This window comes from Mobula hypostoma, chromosome 10 (genome assembly GCF_963921235.1).
Source record: "Mobula hypostoma chromosome 10, sMobHyp1.1, whole genome shotgun sequence".
NCBI lineage: Eukaryota > Metazoa > Chordata > Chondrichthyes > Myliobatiformes > Myliobatidae > Mobula > Mobula hypostoma.
The window spans coordinates 106,501,970-106,519,046 of NC_086106.1; the positions used below are offsets into that span (position 1 = coordinate 106,501,970).

Sequence of the window (17,077 nt, forward strand, 5' to 3'; positions counted from 1 at the left end):
ATGCTAAGCCTCCATCTCTCCTGGCTTTCTGTAAATGTATTTTACCCAGTCTCGGGTTTTTATTCTGCCAAATAAATGAAGAAATTTTAGGGTCAACTTTGTCAAAAAAAGATTTTGGAACAAAGATTGGTAATGCCTGAAATATATATAAAAATTTTGGCAAAAAAAACATCTTAACTGCATTAATACGACCAATCAAAGTTAAATATAAAGGAAGCCATTTAGATGAAAGTTGAATAATATGGTCTATTAATGGTAAAAAGTTGGTCTTAAATAAATCTTTGTATTTACAAGTAATTTTAATCCCAAGATATGAAAAATAATTATTGATCAATTTAAATGGAAATTTATAATATAAGGGAAGTTGTTTATTAATCGGAAAGAGTTCACTCTTACTAAGATTTAATTTATAACCTGAAAAAAGTCCAAATTGTGCTAATAATTCTAAAACAGCTGGGATGGATTTTTGAGGATTAGAAATATATAAAAGTAAATCATCAGCATAGAGTGATAATTTATGGGACTTTAAGCCCCGAGTTATCCCAGTAATATTTGGAGATTCTCGAATGGCAATTGCAAGAGGTTCTAATGCAATATCAAATAATAAGGGACTAAGAGGACAACCTTGTCGAGTACCTCGAAAAAGAGGGAAAAAAGGTGAACTTAAAGAGTTAGTACGGACCGAGGCCACAGGAGAATAATATAAGAGTTTAATCCAGGATATAAACTTCGAGCTAAAATTAAACATTTCAAGCACCTTAAATAAATAAGGCCATTCTACTCTATCAAAAGCTTTCTCGGCATCTAAAGAGATAACACACTCAGGAACATTTTGTGAGGGAGTATAAACGATATTTAACAGTGTACGAATATTATAAAAAGAGTAATGACCTTTAATAAAACCCGTTTAGTCTTCCGAAATAATAGAGGGAAGTACTTTTTCTAATCTATTTGCTAATAACTTAGAAAAAACTTTAGAATCAACATTTAATAAAGATATTGGTCTATAAGATGCACATTGAGCAGGATCTTTATCCTTCTTTAATATTAAAGAAATTGACACTCTATTAAAAGATTCAGGAAGTTTACCAAGTTTCAATGAAGCCTTAAAAACCCTACAGAGCCAAGGGATTAATGAAGGAGCAAAACATTTATAAAATTCTACGGTAAACCCATCAGGGCCAGGAGCTTTCCCCAAATTCATAGAGAAAATAACATTCTTAATCTCATCCATGGTAATGGGAGTATCTAACAGAAGCCATATCCTGTGAAATCTCAGGGAAGTCTAAATTATCTAAAAAATCATTCATATATTTAGAATCTCGAGGAGACTCTGATTGATATAAGGAAGAGTAAAAATCACAGAAGGTTTGATTAATCCCCACATGATCAAGTATCAGTCGATCATTTTGGTTATAAATCAGATTAATTTGAGATTTAGCATAATTAGACTTCAATTGATTAGCCAACAGTTTGCCAATTTTGTCACGTGTACATAAAATTCACTTCTTGTTTTCTTTAATTGGTTTACAATCGAGGACGAGAGTAATAAACTGTGTTCCATTTGAAGTTCAGTTCTTTGTTTATATAACTCCTCAGAAGGAGCTATAACATATTTCTTATCAATTTCCTTATTCTTGTCCACAACAACCAACTCCTCCTGCTTCTGCTTCTTCCTCAAAGCAGCAGAATACGAGATAATCTGACCACGAATATAAGCTTTAAAAGTGTCCCAAAGAGCATTAACAGAAATATCCTCTGTATGGTTAATTGTAAAAAAAAGATCAATCTGTTCATTCATAAAGTTAACAAAGTCCGAGTCCTGAAGCAACAGCGAATTAAAACGCCATTGTCTATTATTTTGTATATTGGCCAGAATTTTAATAGAAAGCTTAAGTGGAGCATGATCCGAAATGGTTATAGAGTCATAATCACATTTAATCACTGAGGAAATAAGACGAGAATCAATAAAGAAATAGTCAATTCTTGAATAGGAATGATGAACATGTGAAAAAAAAGAAAAATCTTTTTCCTGAGGATGCAAAAAGCGCCAAATGTCCGTCGACCCAGAATCAGAAAGGAATGAATTAATCAAAATTGCAGATTTATTAGGTAAGGTCCGTAAAGGAGCCGAACGGTCCAAAGCTGGAGACAAACAGGTATTAAGATCTCCGCCCCAGATCAATGAAAACTCATTCAAATTCGGAAACTGATTAAATAATGATTTATAAAATTCCGGACAGTCCATATTAGGAGCATAAACATTAACCAAAACTACTTTTTTATTAAATAGTAAACCACTAACCAATAGAAATCTACCATTCGGATCAGAAATAATATCATGTTGTATAAAAGTAACTGAGGAGTCTATAAAAATAGAGACGCCTCGAATCTTAGCATTGGAGTTTGAATGAAACTGTTGTCCCTTCCAGAATTTAAAAAAACGTAGTCTGTCCCCCCTCCGCACATGGGTCTCTTGTAAGAATAAAATTTGTGCTTTAAGTCTCCGGAACACTTTAAAAACTTTTTTCCTTTTAATAGGATGATTAAGACCATTAGTATTCCAGGAGACAAAATTAATAATAGACTCCATAAACCCTAAAGTCAACCCACAACAAGGAGGATTGACGATAGGCTCGACCCACGAACCCGGAGAGGGAACAGAACATACAAGAGATACCGGGAAGAAGAACGCAACCAATACTTCAATAATGTATATAGCCCAAGAAGAAAGAAAGTAAAACGTGAAGCCCCTCCCACCACCCCCCACCCCATGACCCCAAGGCTAAATCTAACGCCGACCAGCCCGAAAGAAGCAAGCACTAAAACTACCCCCGTGACTTCCGGTATACGCTCCCTAAAAAAAAAGTGTAAATATAAAAAAGATCAGCTGATTATAAAACAGTAAAAGAATAAAAAAAAGATAACTCAATTAAAATAAACACATAACAGAATAAAAGCCAGAAAATATATAAAAAAACCGCAATAAACCCCAGACCCATGAATAAACAAAACAACAAAAAAAAATAAGATTATTAACATAAACTAGTTATAAAAACCTACAAAACAAAATAGATTTAAAAAAAAACTACAAAATTTAAGGCCACAAAGGAAATACGTAAAATGACAATAAGGAAGTAACCACCCAGAATCCCCTGGGAAAAAGAAAGAAATGACGCAGTTAAAAAGAAAGTTTAGCAACCATATTAAGTAATTAAAAATAAACTTTTCTGCCCAAATAGGGCAAAAAAACATTAAGACCGACAAATTCACAGCCTCCGATCAACGGAGGTAGTTTAAAAATTACAATTAAGATGTTGAAGGTGAAAATTGATCCAGATAACTCTGGGCATCCGATGGAGAGTCAAAAAAAACGGAGGGCTCCATCCAACGTACGAATCCTTAAACGTGCAGGGTAAAGAAGCGCTGGTCTTAAATCCATCTTGTAGAGTTTCGACATCACAGATTTGTAACGAACCCGTTGATCCCGGATTGGTTTACTGAAATCTTCCACGAATCGGAACTTAAGATCCAAAAAATCAATGAAACCTTTCGATCGAACGAATCGAAACAGTTTCTCCTTGTCTTGAAAGTAATGAAACCGTAAAATGACATGTCTAGGTTTACCTGACCTAGGCGAGTATGATGGAACTCTGTGAACACGATCCAATAACGGTGGTTGGTCGGGAAATACAGTAGGAAATGCATCTTTTAAAAGTTGAGAAAAATACTTCATAGGGTTATCAGATTCAACAGCTTCACGCACCCCAATCATTCGTAGATTCTGCCGTCGCATTCTAGATTCTAAGTCAGAGTTTTTAAAGGTCAGAAAGTCAAGTTTCTTCTTCATTACATTAATTGTTTCTTCGATTTTCCCCATCTTAAGCTCACTTTGTTGCGTGGATTTTTCAAGATCAGATATAGCCGACTGATGTTCCGTAATAGATGTTTGTATCTTATCGATTGAATTGGCAATTTTCTGGAAATTAATTGAAATTTCCGCACGAATCAGCTCCGTAACAGAGGTTGAAATTTCCGCACGAATCAGCTCCATAACAGAGGTTGAAATTTCCCTTTGAATTAACTCCGATATAGCTTTCAAAGTCACCGGTGTTTCAGTCGGAGGGAAATCAATACCTTTCGGTTTAACCGGAGGTTTGCCATCCTTCCCGTTTTTCCCATTCTTAGACATAGCAGACCTTAAACGCATCCAGTTATCGGAGAGCCCAATTTATTTCAAAGTATTGTAAAAGTTGATGCCTTAATGGTTAATTAAAATATAGCTGATCATAAGAAAAAAAACTCAGAGGTAATGGAGCGAGTCAAGAATGCGACTTCACTCCATGAGCGCTACCGGAAGTCCCCCGCCAATTTGTTGAGTCTGTGCACAATTACATATCAATTAAAAAAAAGCACGCACATGGGAGAAGGCTTTAACTGGTGTATTCACATTGCAGTGAGAGCGAGAGAGAGAGAACAATGTACAGGCGTAGACAACAGCACATGCACAGACAACAGATCAATACGTAATGCTAAGTGGGGGTCATTGCTCTAAGAAAAAGAGATCTGCACATTACAGCTGGCTACATTGGAAAGATTGAAGCATTTGATTTCACAAAAGATGTGTGTACTGAATGGATTAAGCAGTATTTTAAAGCAAATGATATAGCCAATAATAAATAAATGCCAGTTTTGCTGAGTGCATTGGATTTAAAGGCATACAGTTTGCTTAGAAGCTTAACTGCTCCAACCAAACCACCCAAAATGAGCTTTGCTGATATTGTGAAAGTAATGCAGGAACATTTAGAAACAAAACCATTGTTGATTGCAGAATGCTTTAGCTTTCATAAGTGGAATCAAAAGCAAGGGAGTCCATTTCAACATACTTAGCTTAATTGAAGAAGTTGTCTGAGCATTATCAGTTCAGTAATGGAGAAAGCATTCAAAAACAGCTCCTAACTGAAGCACAACTTACACTTAAAAGAGCAGTTGAAATAGCTGTGTCAATGGAAACAACAGACAGATGCAACTGAGTTGCAATCAGGAATGCAAGTGAGCATGAACAAAAATTGCAACATCTAAATAGAAACCGTCCTGGCTGAACAAACTGTGTTATGATTATGGCAGGGGCTTACATACATCAGACCAATGCAGGTTTAAAAGTGAAAGTTGCAGAAAATGCAACAAAGCAGGTCACATACAAAAAGCATGTCAGGCAGACAAAAATAAATGGATTTCATGGAGAAGAGGAAAAGATAAAAAGTCAAGTTGCAGTTTCAATAAGAGCACTAATCTGCATGCTGTTGATGAAAAATCTGATAATGACAAGCGTGACAGAGGACTAGGTAGTCTTGAGATTTACAATGTGAAAACTAACAATAGACAAGGAATTTGACTTATACCAGAAGTGAACAGCAAATTATTTAAAGTGGAATTGGACACTGGTTCGTCTGTTTCAAATATTCCAAAGAAGGAATTTGAACGGCATTTCAAAGATACTGAACTGAAGCCTGCAGATATCCAACTAAGAACTTATACTGGAGAAAAGGTAACTCCTGTGGGAATGACATTTATGACAGTGCAATACAACAACCAACAAGCCACATTGAGCTTATATGTGGTAAAAACTGGAGGACCAGCGTTGTGGGGATGTGAGTGGCTGAGACAACTACAACTAGATTGGAGATCCATCCACCATTTGCATTTCACATTCCTTGCAATAGAGTCAACTGAAAGCAAATTGAGGAAGGTACTGGATGAAGCCACAATATTCTCCATGCTGTACACCATGAACTGTTGTCCAGCAGAGGACAAACAGGTGTTGGTGCCAACCTTGTGCCTCTGGTTGGAGAACATGACCAAGGAAGAAGAATGCTGCTCAGAGGCATCATGAAAGTGACAAAAGCAGTGGTCTGACTACAACAGTAGGCAATATAGCTGAGAAAGCTTCTGATATGTTAATCAGACAGATACTTGTGTTAGTTTTAAGCTGGAAGAGAATTCAAGGAGCTGCAGGAAAGTTGCAAACATAGAAACATAGAAAATAGGTGCAGGAGTAGGCCATTCGGCCCTTCGAGCCTGCACCGCCATTTATTATGATCATGGCTGATCATCCAAGTCAGAACCCTGCCCCAGCCTTCCCTCCATACCCCCTGATCCCCGTAGCCACAAGCGCCATATCTAACTCCCTCTTAAATATAGCCAATGAACTGGCCTCAACTGTTTCCTGTGGCAGAGAATTCCACAGATTCACCACTCTCTGTGTGAAGAAGTTTTTCCTAATCTCGGTCCTAAAAGGCTTCCCCTTTATCCTCAAACAGTGACCCCTTGTTCTGGACTTCCCCAACACCGGGAACAATCTTCCTGCATCTAGCCTGTCCAATCCCTTTAGGATTTTATATGTTTCAATCAGATCCCCCCTCAATCTTCTAAATTCCAACAAGTACAAGCCCAGTTCATCCAGTCTTTCTTCATATGAAAGTCCTGCCATCCCAGGAATCAATCTGGTGAACCTTCTTTGTACTCCCTCTATGGCAAGGATGTCTTTCCTCAGATTAGGGGACCAAAACTGCACACAATACTCCAGGTGTGGTCTCACCAAGGCCTTGTACAACTGCAGTAGTACCTCCCTGCTCCTGTACTCGAATCCTCTCGCTATAAATGCCAGCATACCATTCGCCTTTTTCACCGCCTGCTGTACCTGCATGCCCACTTTCAATGACTGGTGTATAATGACACCCAGGTCTTGTTGCACCTCCCCTTTTCCTAATCGGCCACCATTCAGATAATAATCTGTTTTCCTATTTTTGCCACCAAAGTGGATAACTTCACATTTATCCACATTAAATTGCATCTGCCATGAATTTGCCCACTCACCCAACCTATCCAAGTCACTCTGCATCCTCTTAGCATCCTCCTCACAGCTAACACTTCATGTCATCCGCAAACTTGAAGATGCTGCATTTAATTCCCTCATCCAAGTCATTAATATATATTGTAAACAACTGGGGTCCCAGCACTGAGCCTTGCGGTACCCCACTAGTCACCGCCTGCCATTCTGAAAAGGTCCCGTTTATTCCCACTCTTTGCTTCCTGTCTGCTAACCAATTCTCCATCCACATCAATACCTTACCCCCAATACCGTGTGCTTTAAGTTTGCACACTAATCTCCTGTGTGGGACCTCGTCAAAAGCCTTTTGAAAATCCAAATATACCACATCCACTGGTTCTCCCCTATCCACTCTACTAGTTACATCCTCAAAAAATTCTATGAGATTCGTCAGACATGATTTTCCTTTCACAAATCCATGCTGACTTTGTCCGATGATTTCACCGCTTTCCAAATGTGCTGTTATCACATCTTTGATAACTGACTCCAGCAGTTTCCCCACCACCGACGTTAGGCTAACTGGTCTATAATTCCCCGGTTTCTCTCTCCCTCCTTTTTTAAAAAGTGGGGTTACATTAGCCACCCTCCAATCCTCAGGAACTAGTCCAGAATCTAACGAGTTTTGAAAAATTATCACTAATGCATCCAGTATTTCTTGGGCTACTTCCTTAAGCACTCTAGGATGCAGACCATCTGGCCCTGGGGATTTATCTGCCTTCAATCCCTTCAATTTACCTAACACCACTTCCCTACTAACATGTATTTCGCTCAGTTCCTCCATCTCACTGGACCCTCTGTCCCCTACTATTTCTGGAAGATTATTTATGTCCTCCTTGGTGAAGACAGAACCAAAGTAATTATTCAATTGGTCTGCCATGTCCTTGCTCCCCATAATCAATTCACCTGTTTCTGTCTGTAGGGGACCTACATTTGTCTTTACCAGTCTTTTCCTTTTTACATATCTATAAAAGCTTTTACAGTCAGTTTTTATGTTCCCTGCCAGTTTTCTCTCATAATCTTTTTTCCCCTTCCTAATTAAGCCATTTGTCCTCCTCTGCTGAACTCTGAATTTCTCCCAGTCCTCAAGTGAGCCACTTTCTCTGGCTAATTTGTATGCTTCTTCTTTGGAATTGATACTATCCCTAATTTCTCTTGTCAGCCACGGGTGTACTACCTTCCTTGATTTATTCTTTTGCCAAACTGGGATGAACAATTGTTGTAGTTCATCCATGCAACCTTTAAATGCTTGCCATTGCATATCCACCGTCAATCCTTTAAGTGTCATTTGTCAGTCTATCTTAGCTAATTCACGTCTCATACCTTCAAAGTTACCCCTCTTTAAGTTCAGAACCTTTGTTTCTGAATTAACTATGTCACTCTCCATCTTAATGAAGAATTCCACCATATTATGGTCACTCTTACCCAAGGGGCCTCTCACGACGATTGCTAATTAACCCTTCCTCATTGCTCAAAACCCAGTCTAGAATAGCCTGCTCTCTTGTTGGTTCCTCGACATGTTGGTTCAAAAAAACATTCTGCATACATTCCAAGAAATCCTCTTCCTCAGCACCTTTACCAATTTGGTTCACCCAATCTACATGTAGATTGAAGTCACCCATTATACCTGCCATTCGGCTTTTGTGAGTATAAGGAACCAGGATCTACTCTGCTTGTATTAAGGTTATTGCCTGAACTTCAAGTTGGAGAAAAAAGCTGCTCGCAAAAGTAGATGCAAAGACTAAAGACCAGCTGGATGAATGGAAGACCACAAGGAAAGGAGTCAATGGAGATATGAAAACAGTGGATTGACCAGATGATGTTGTGAATACAGAACCCAAGAGGAGAGATCAGATATTAAGGATAGAAGGATTAGTAAGAGAATACTCCAGTGAACCAAGTGCACCTTCCCAAGATCAAGATGAACAGATAGAAAAAGGAAAAAGGAAGGAGATGAAAGGTGCCCAGAGCTGTCGCAACCACTTAGACCATAAGACCATAAGCTATTGGAGCAGAATTAGGCCATTTGGCCCATTAAGTCTGCTCTGCCATTCAGTCATGTCCATTTTTCCTCTCAGCCCCAATCTCCTACCTTCCCCTCATATCCCTTCATGCCTTGGCCACTCAAGAATCTGTCAACCTCTGTTTTAAATATACATAAAGACTTAGCCTCCACAGCTGCCTGAAGCAAAAGATTCTACAGATTCTCTACTCTGGCTTAAGAAATTCCTTTTCATCTCCATTCTAAAAGGACACACCTCTATTCTGACGCTGTGACCTCTGATCTTAGACACTCCCAACACAGGAAACATTCTCTATCAAGGGGTTTCACCATTTGATAGGTTTCAATTAGGTCACCCCTCATTCTTCTGAATTTCAGTGAATACAGTCCCAGAGCCATCAAACAGTCTTCATATGACATGCTGTTTAATCCTGGAGTAATTTTTGTGAATCTCCTTTGAATCCACTCCAGCTTCAACACATACTTTCTAAGATAAGGGGCCCAAAACTGCTCACAATACTCTAAGTGAGACCTCACCAGTGCTTTATAAAGTCTTAACATTGCATCCTTGCTTTTATATTCCAGTCCTATGAAAAGAATGTTAACATTGCATTTGTCTTCTTCACTACAGACTCAACTTGCAAATTAATCTTTAGGGAATCCTGCAAAATCCTTTTGCACCTCAGATTTTTGTACTTTCTCTCCATTTAGAAAGTAGTCAACCTTTTCATTTCTTCTATCAAAGTGCATGACTATAAACTTCCTGACACTGTATTCCATCGGCCACCTCTTTGACCATACTCCTAATCTGTCTGAGTCCTTCTTAGCCTCTCTGCTTCCTCAAAACTACTTGCCCCTCCACCTATCTTTGTATCGTCTGCAAACTTTACAACAAAGCCATCAATTCCATCATCCAAATCATTGACATATAACGTAAAGAGAATCAGTCCCAACATAGACCCTGTGGAACACCACTAGTCACTGGCAGCCAACCTGAAAAGGCTCCCGTTATTCCCATTCTTTGCCTTCTGCCAATCAGCCATTGCTTTATCCATGCTAGAATCTTTCCTGGAATACCATGGTCTTGTAGCTTGTTAAAGCGGCCTCATGAATGGCAGTTTGTCAAAGGCCTTCTGAAAATCTAAGTACACAACATCCATCAAATCTTCTTTGTCTATCCTGCTTGTTATTTCCTCAAAAAGTTCCTACAGATTTGTCAGGCAAGATTTTCCGTTGAGGAAATCATGCCGACTATGGCATATTTTATCAAGTGCCTCCAAGTACCCCGATGCCTCTGTAATTTCCTTTACTCCACTGTAATACTGATACATCTGGCTTTATATTCTCCTTCTCAAACTTAGGGTGAAATTGATCACTTTCCCCTATAGGTTCTTTTACCTTAAGGTCTCTAATCTCTAATCAATCTAATCTCGAATCTCCAATCGATTCCAGTTCATTGCACAACACCCAATCCCGAATTGCTGATTCTTAGTAGGCTCAACTACAAGATCATCTAGAAAACCATCTTGTAGGCATTCTAGAAATTCCCCCTCTTGGAATCCCACACCAACCTGATTTTCCCAATTCCTGTATATTGAAATCTCCTACGACTATGGTAACATTGCCCTTTGGCATGCATTTTCTGTCTCATGTCATAATTTGTAGGACACATCCTCACTGTGGACCTGTATATAACTCCCATCAGGGTCTTTTTACCCTGGCAGTTCCTTAGCACTATCCACACGGTTCAAGACCTTCCGACCTTATGTCACCGCTTTCTAATGATTTGATTTCATTTTTTACCAACAGAGCTATGCCTTTCTGCCTATCCTTTCAATACAACGTGTGTTCTTGGAATTTGAATTGAATTGAACTTATTTCTTACATCCTTCACATACATGAGGAGTAAAAATCTTTGTTTCATCTCCATCTAAATGCACAACGTGCAATCATAGTAATTTATAATAATTTATAATAAATATAACAGTCAATGTAATATAGAGTACACTGAAATCAGCATGAGTTCATCAGTCTTATATCCTGGTGGAAGAAGCTGTCCCGGAGCCTGTTGGTCCTGGCTTTTATGCTGCGGTACCACTTCCCAGATGGTAGCAGCTGGAATAGAATGTGGCTGGGGTGACTTGGGTCCCCAATGATCCCACGGGCCTTTTTTACACACCTGTCCTTGTAAATGTCCTGAATCATAGGAAGTTCACAACTGCAGATGCACTGGGCTGTCTGCACCACTCTCTGCAGAGCCCTGCGATTGAAGGAGGTACAGTTCCCATACCAGGCAGTGATGCAGCCAGTCAGGATGCTCTCAATTGTTGCCCCTGTAGAAAGTTCTTAGGATTTGGGGGCCCATACCAAACTTCCTCAACCGTCTGAGGTGAAAAAGGCTCTGTTGTGGTGCCTTTCTCACCACACACCTGGTGTGTACAGACCACGTGAGGTCCTCGATGATGTGGATGCTGATGAACTTGAAGCTGTTTACCCTCTCAACTCAAGATCCTTTGATGTCAATAGGGGTTATTCAGTCTCCATTCCTCCTGTAATTCACAACCAGCTCCTTTGTTCTTGCAACATTGAGGGAGAGGTTGTTTTCTTGACACCACTGTGTCAGAGAGATGACTTCTTCCCTGCAGGCCACCTCGTTATTGTTTGAGATAAGGCCAATCTATGTAGTGTCGTCAGCAAATTTAGTTAGCAGATTAGAGCTGTGGGTGGCGATACAGTCAGGGGTATAGAGGGAGTAAAGGAGGGAACTCAGTACACAGCCCTGGGGTGCTTCTGTATTGAGAATCAGAGGATTGGAGGTGAGGGAGCCCACTCTTCTAACCTGCTGACATTAAGCTCCCAGCTATAATCTTCATTCAGCCATGATTCAGTGATGCCTACATCATACTTGCCAATCTGTTTACTGAGCTTATTCTGTATACTGTGCATGTTGAAGTATAATACTTTTAGTTCTGTATTCACTCTTTTCGATTTTGTCTACTGCTTATGTTGCAACTCGTCCTGTTTACTACAATTTTGCCCTATCGTCAGCCTGTCCTTGCTCGGAGTCTCACTATATATTGCTTCTGTTTGTAACCCGGCTACCTCATCTTCAGCACAGTCACTCCAGTTCCCATCCCCATGCCAAATTAGCTTTAACGCACCCGAACAACTCTAGCCAACCTGCCCGCAAGGAAATTGGACCCCCTCAGGTTCAGGTTTAACCCGTCCCTTTTGTGTAGATCATTGTTTCCCCAGAGGAGACCCCAATGATCCATAAACCTGAACCCTTGCCCCCTGCACCAGATCCTCAGCCACTCATTCACCTGCCAAATCATCCTATTCTTACCCTCATTGGCACGTAGCAGGGGCAGCAATCCAGAGATTACTACCCTGAAGGTCCTGTTTCTCAGCTTTCTACCTAGCTCCCTAAAATCCTTCTTCAGGACCTCCTCACCTTGTCTATCTATGTCATCAGTGCCAATATGTACCAAGGTTTCTGGCTGCTTATCCTTGCCCTTGAGAATGCCATGGACCTGATCCAAGATATTCCTGACCCTGGTACCAGGGAGGCATCATTCCATCCAGGTGTCTCTGTGGCACCCACAGAACTTTGTCTCTGTTCCTCTGACTAAGGAATCTCCTATCAGCACTGTAGTACTTCCTCTCACCTCTCTGCTCTTCTGAGCCATATCACCACTGGTCAGTGTGGCTCCCCTGGTAGTTCGTCCCCCAGAATAGTATCTAAAGTTATATACTTATTATTGAGGGGAATGTCCACAGGTGTACTCTGCACTGGCAGTGCATTCCCTCTCTTTCTTCTGACGGCCATCCAGTTACCTGTCTCCTGCAACCTAGAGGTGACTACCTCCCTGTAGCTCCTATCTATCACCTCCTCATTCTCCCATATGAGTCGAAGGTCATGGAGCTGCAGCTCCAGTTCCTTAACAGTTCCTTCCAGTTCCTTAATTGGTTCTTTCAGGAACTGCAGCTCAGTGCACATGGTGCAGATGTGTTTTTCTGGGAGACCTCCAGTCTCCCAGACTTCCCACATCACATATGCAGTACAAAATACTGCCCCCTGGAGGCACCTCGTGCAGTCTCAGAATCAACTCCTCCAACCACTCTGCAGGAGACCCCAGACCCTGAGATTATCTTCACAGCCACAATCCTACCTGCCAAGCAGAGTGACCCACCTGGTCAGGAAAGTTGGTATCCTAGAAGAGTAGGAAGTCTTCCACAGTGATTAAATCTTTTGGCCTGAATGGGACAATCCAAAAATTGACTATGCTGTGGATGTCAGTATATAGTAGTTGCATTATATAATATACTATGTATATAGTTGAGATATATTCTGTATTGAGCTGGAGCTTACAGCTAAGCTGTGAGGAGTGCTGTGTATTTAATATTTCAGTAATATTTGAGTAATATTTTAAATATATTGTTTGAGTAAGTATTCTTTGTTATTTATATAATTGATGATGGTTATATGAGTAATCTTGTGTGTGTGTATATATATATATATCTAAGCATTCTTGTTTGTTTAAATAATTCATTACGGATTAGATGTGAAACGCATATGTCATGGTGCTACCATGTGATATCTGCGCACCTCACTTACAGTAAACACAAACAAAAGACTCGCATATCTCAGCTTTCTTGTTTTCCTTTGGATTGGTTAAATGTTTTGAAGTTACAAAATATAACACTAGGCCTTTCAATATTCAAAAGGTTTCAATAAGATCCCCTCATTCTTCTTAACTCCAGTGAGTACAGGCCCAGAGCCATCAAATGCTCCGCATATGTTAACCATTTCATTCCCAGAATCATTCTTGTTAACCCTCTCTGGACCCTCTCCAATGCTGACATTTTTTCTTAGCTAAGCGGTTCAAAACTGCTCACAGTAGTCCAAATACATCCTAAGCGAGGAGAGGAAAGAAGAGTTCTCACCTTGGCTGTTTAGGAACTGATTTTCTGTCCTGGAGTTCAATTTTCATGCAGGGAGTCCTTACTGAATTCTACCCTCCCCTGCAGCCACCACTCACCCTCAGAGGTGAGCACATTAGTGATATCACTGATTCGTCTTTATGCTCCTTCCCAGAAGCCAGCAGTCCTTGTCACCCCGAGGGGTTATTAATCTATTATATATGAGAGGTTGCTGAAACTCTCTACTCAATGTGAAGTGATTACGTGTCCCTCTCTGCACAGAAAGGGAATGTATTTCTGGATTCGCTGCGCTGTGGATTACTGATGGCTAAGTTTGCCTTGTGGACACAGCATGTTCACACTGCCCTGCGATCCCAGTTCTTCAATGTCTAGCTGCTGTGTGAAGAAAAACAGGAAATCTTCTGTTAATGCCCTTTCCACAGGCAATCCTCAAAATGACAACCCCCCCCCACCCCCACACCCTTCTGTGGCTGAAAGGTCTGCTAACATCTGGGGTGAACCAAAGGGTGGCTCACTCAACAACAAGACATTTCCACTGACAATATGGCTCATGGACACGGAATCAACACATCGAAAGCCATGCTGCTTCATAAAGTTCAATGTAATAGATTGCTGGAATTCTGAAACACTCCCACTCTCTGTGCTGTCCTAGTGAAGCCCATGCAGTACTCTACTAAGAGGGGATCGATTTATTGAGATGTGTTATTTTGTTTCACGGGGGAACAACCCTTACCTCAGCAATAGCGTGCAGCTGAGTAGAGCAGGCAGTGGAAAAGGCAGGATTTGACTTCCTATTGCCGTTCTGACATGTTTGTCCATGGCCTGCTCTACTGCCACGAAGAGGCCCAACTCAGGTTGAATGAGAAGCACCCAATATTCCATCTGGGCAACCTCCAACCTAATGGAATAAACATTGATTTCTCTAACTTCTGGTAATCACTATCCCTCCCTTTACATTTACTTTCCCATTCCCAATTTTGACTCCCCTCTCACCCCTTCTCTTCTCCTCACCTGCCCTAAACTTCTCTCAGGTTCCCCTCTTCCTTCCCTTTCTTCCACTGTCCTCTCCTATTTGATTTCTTCTGATTGAGCTCTTTACTCCTTCCAGCCATCACCTCCCAGCGTCTTACTTCATTTCCCTCTACCCTGCCCACCAGTTTGTCCCTCACCTGGTCTCATCTTATTCTGGCTTTTGCCCTTTTCCTTTGCAGTCCTGATGAAAAATCTCTGCCCAAACATCAACTGTTTATTCTCCTCCACAGATGCTGCCTGACATGCTGTTCCTCCAGCAGTTTGTGTGTGTTGCTCAAGATTTCCAGCACCCATATTCTAAGTGTCCTACTAAATTATACCAGTACTCATTCATACTCTACCACAACCACACGTGAACTCTGCTCTTCTACAGATCTCATGGCTTGCAACCATTGCCAACTGTTCAGCCAAGACAGCTGTAACAGCCGAATGGGTTATTCACTGACTCACTCTCTTCTCTTTTACAGGACCTGTAAAAGTGGCCCCAGATATCTTTTCTTAGATTTCAAGGATAAGCCAAATGACCTTCTTTGTCTGATTGGAGTCACAAGAGACTACAGACTGTAGATGCTGGAATCTGAAGTGAAAACCAAACTGCTAAAAGAACTCAGTGGGTCAGGTATCATCGGTGCAGGCAGAGCGATGATCAGTGTTTCAGATCAAGACCTTGTATCAGGACTGGGAGTGTAAAGGGAAAATAGCCAGTATAAGAAGAGTTATAAGGTGATGGGTAGAACCAGATTTTGTGGTGGGGTCAGGAGAAATAATGCAAGATCTTCTTCCAATATATTGACTATATCTCTTCTTCTGCAGATGCCAACTAACCCACAGAGTTTCTCCAGCAGTTTGTTTTTCTCTTCTTTGTCAGATTCCCAGTTTACTTTAGCTAAGCCCACGCTAGAGTTGGGAGCAATGCTATATGACCTGATGAACAGTGCGAGATAGGTTGTAGTTGCTTAGATTGATTTTGGACAGGGCACTGTGATACATCTTTTGTCTGCATTGCAAATCATTTATGCGAATTGGGTATTTAATTCACTGCTAATTTTTTATATTGGTAATCTAACACCTTTAATTGCTGGTACTTGGCAGGGTTACATTTCAGTAATCATAAGGTAAGAAACTGGGAACCTGCAAATCTGAAATAAAAATATTACTATAAAGACTCACCCTGCAAGGCAGCGTCTGTTCTGATTTCAAGGCCATTGGCATGAAGTATTAACCCTGCTTCTTTCTCTATTGATGCTGCCTGACCTGCTGAATATTTCCAGCATCTTCTGCTTGTCTTTAAGTTACCAATCATGATTCCTTATCGACAAATTACCAACAGTTCCAGTCCGTGCTCTTTAACCTGTAAGGGAGAAGAATATCACCCCAGCTTTGAGGTGCTATTGTAAAGATGCATTAGAAAAGAATTTGCCAGAACAATAATTAAATCCTTTGTAAGAGAAATTGTTCACATGGAATGTGTAGATGATGTCCCCAGCTGTTCACACTTACTGTACATCAACACTGAATCACATGAAAGCAAAAAAGTCATTCAAGTAGGTTGAAGGCTTTAAAACATTTTATTTTGTTCTGTTGGATTAGTAGTTTTTTCTATTGTAGATCAAAGGAAAATTCAAAAAAGGACACTTAACTGCCTTGACATCCAAGAGGTGTCCAAGCTGTATATCACAATACAGCCCCAGATTTATCACATCCTTTTGCTACCAATGTGACAACTGATTGATACTGTCAAAGAAAGTTGAGATGTGTTCTTATGAATGACCTGATCTCCCATGCAATTTACAAATCATAACCTTATGAACAATAACATCAATATGCTACTAATTATAAATACATATTTCATTTATTTACTTTAATTGCTTTTGCTTTGAAATTGTCCTTAAAAGAAATTTATACTATTAATTTATATTAGATCCTTTTGCCTCACTCTTTGAGATGAACAATATTTTTTCAAAAGATTAGGTAATCGTCTTTTGTATCAAGTCAATATGAAACAGTTCAGATGCTGAAGAAAATGTTTTCATAACATAATGAAACAACATATCATAACATTACACATTATTCCTGCATAAAGTGTTAATGAATGTGTGAAATCCTTTGTTATTTTGTGACAATCTGGAGTGATTTTTAATTCTGAGTCTTTCCAGAGTGTTATTGGTTAGATTGCTTACCTGTACTTCATTGTTAATCCACATTGTCCGTTC

The 17,077-nt window shown here is 40.1% G+C and overlaps 1 protein-coding gene across 1 annotated transcript in view; it reads left to right on the top strand.

Moving 5' to 3' along the window:
• Nucleotides 1–17,077, top strand: part of LOC134353392 (short transient receptor potential channel 5-like) — a 140,939-nt gene that overhangs the window by 103,824 nt on the left and 20,038 nt on the right. The window lies entirely within an intron of this gene.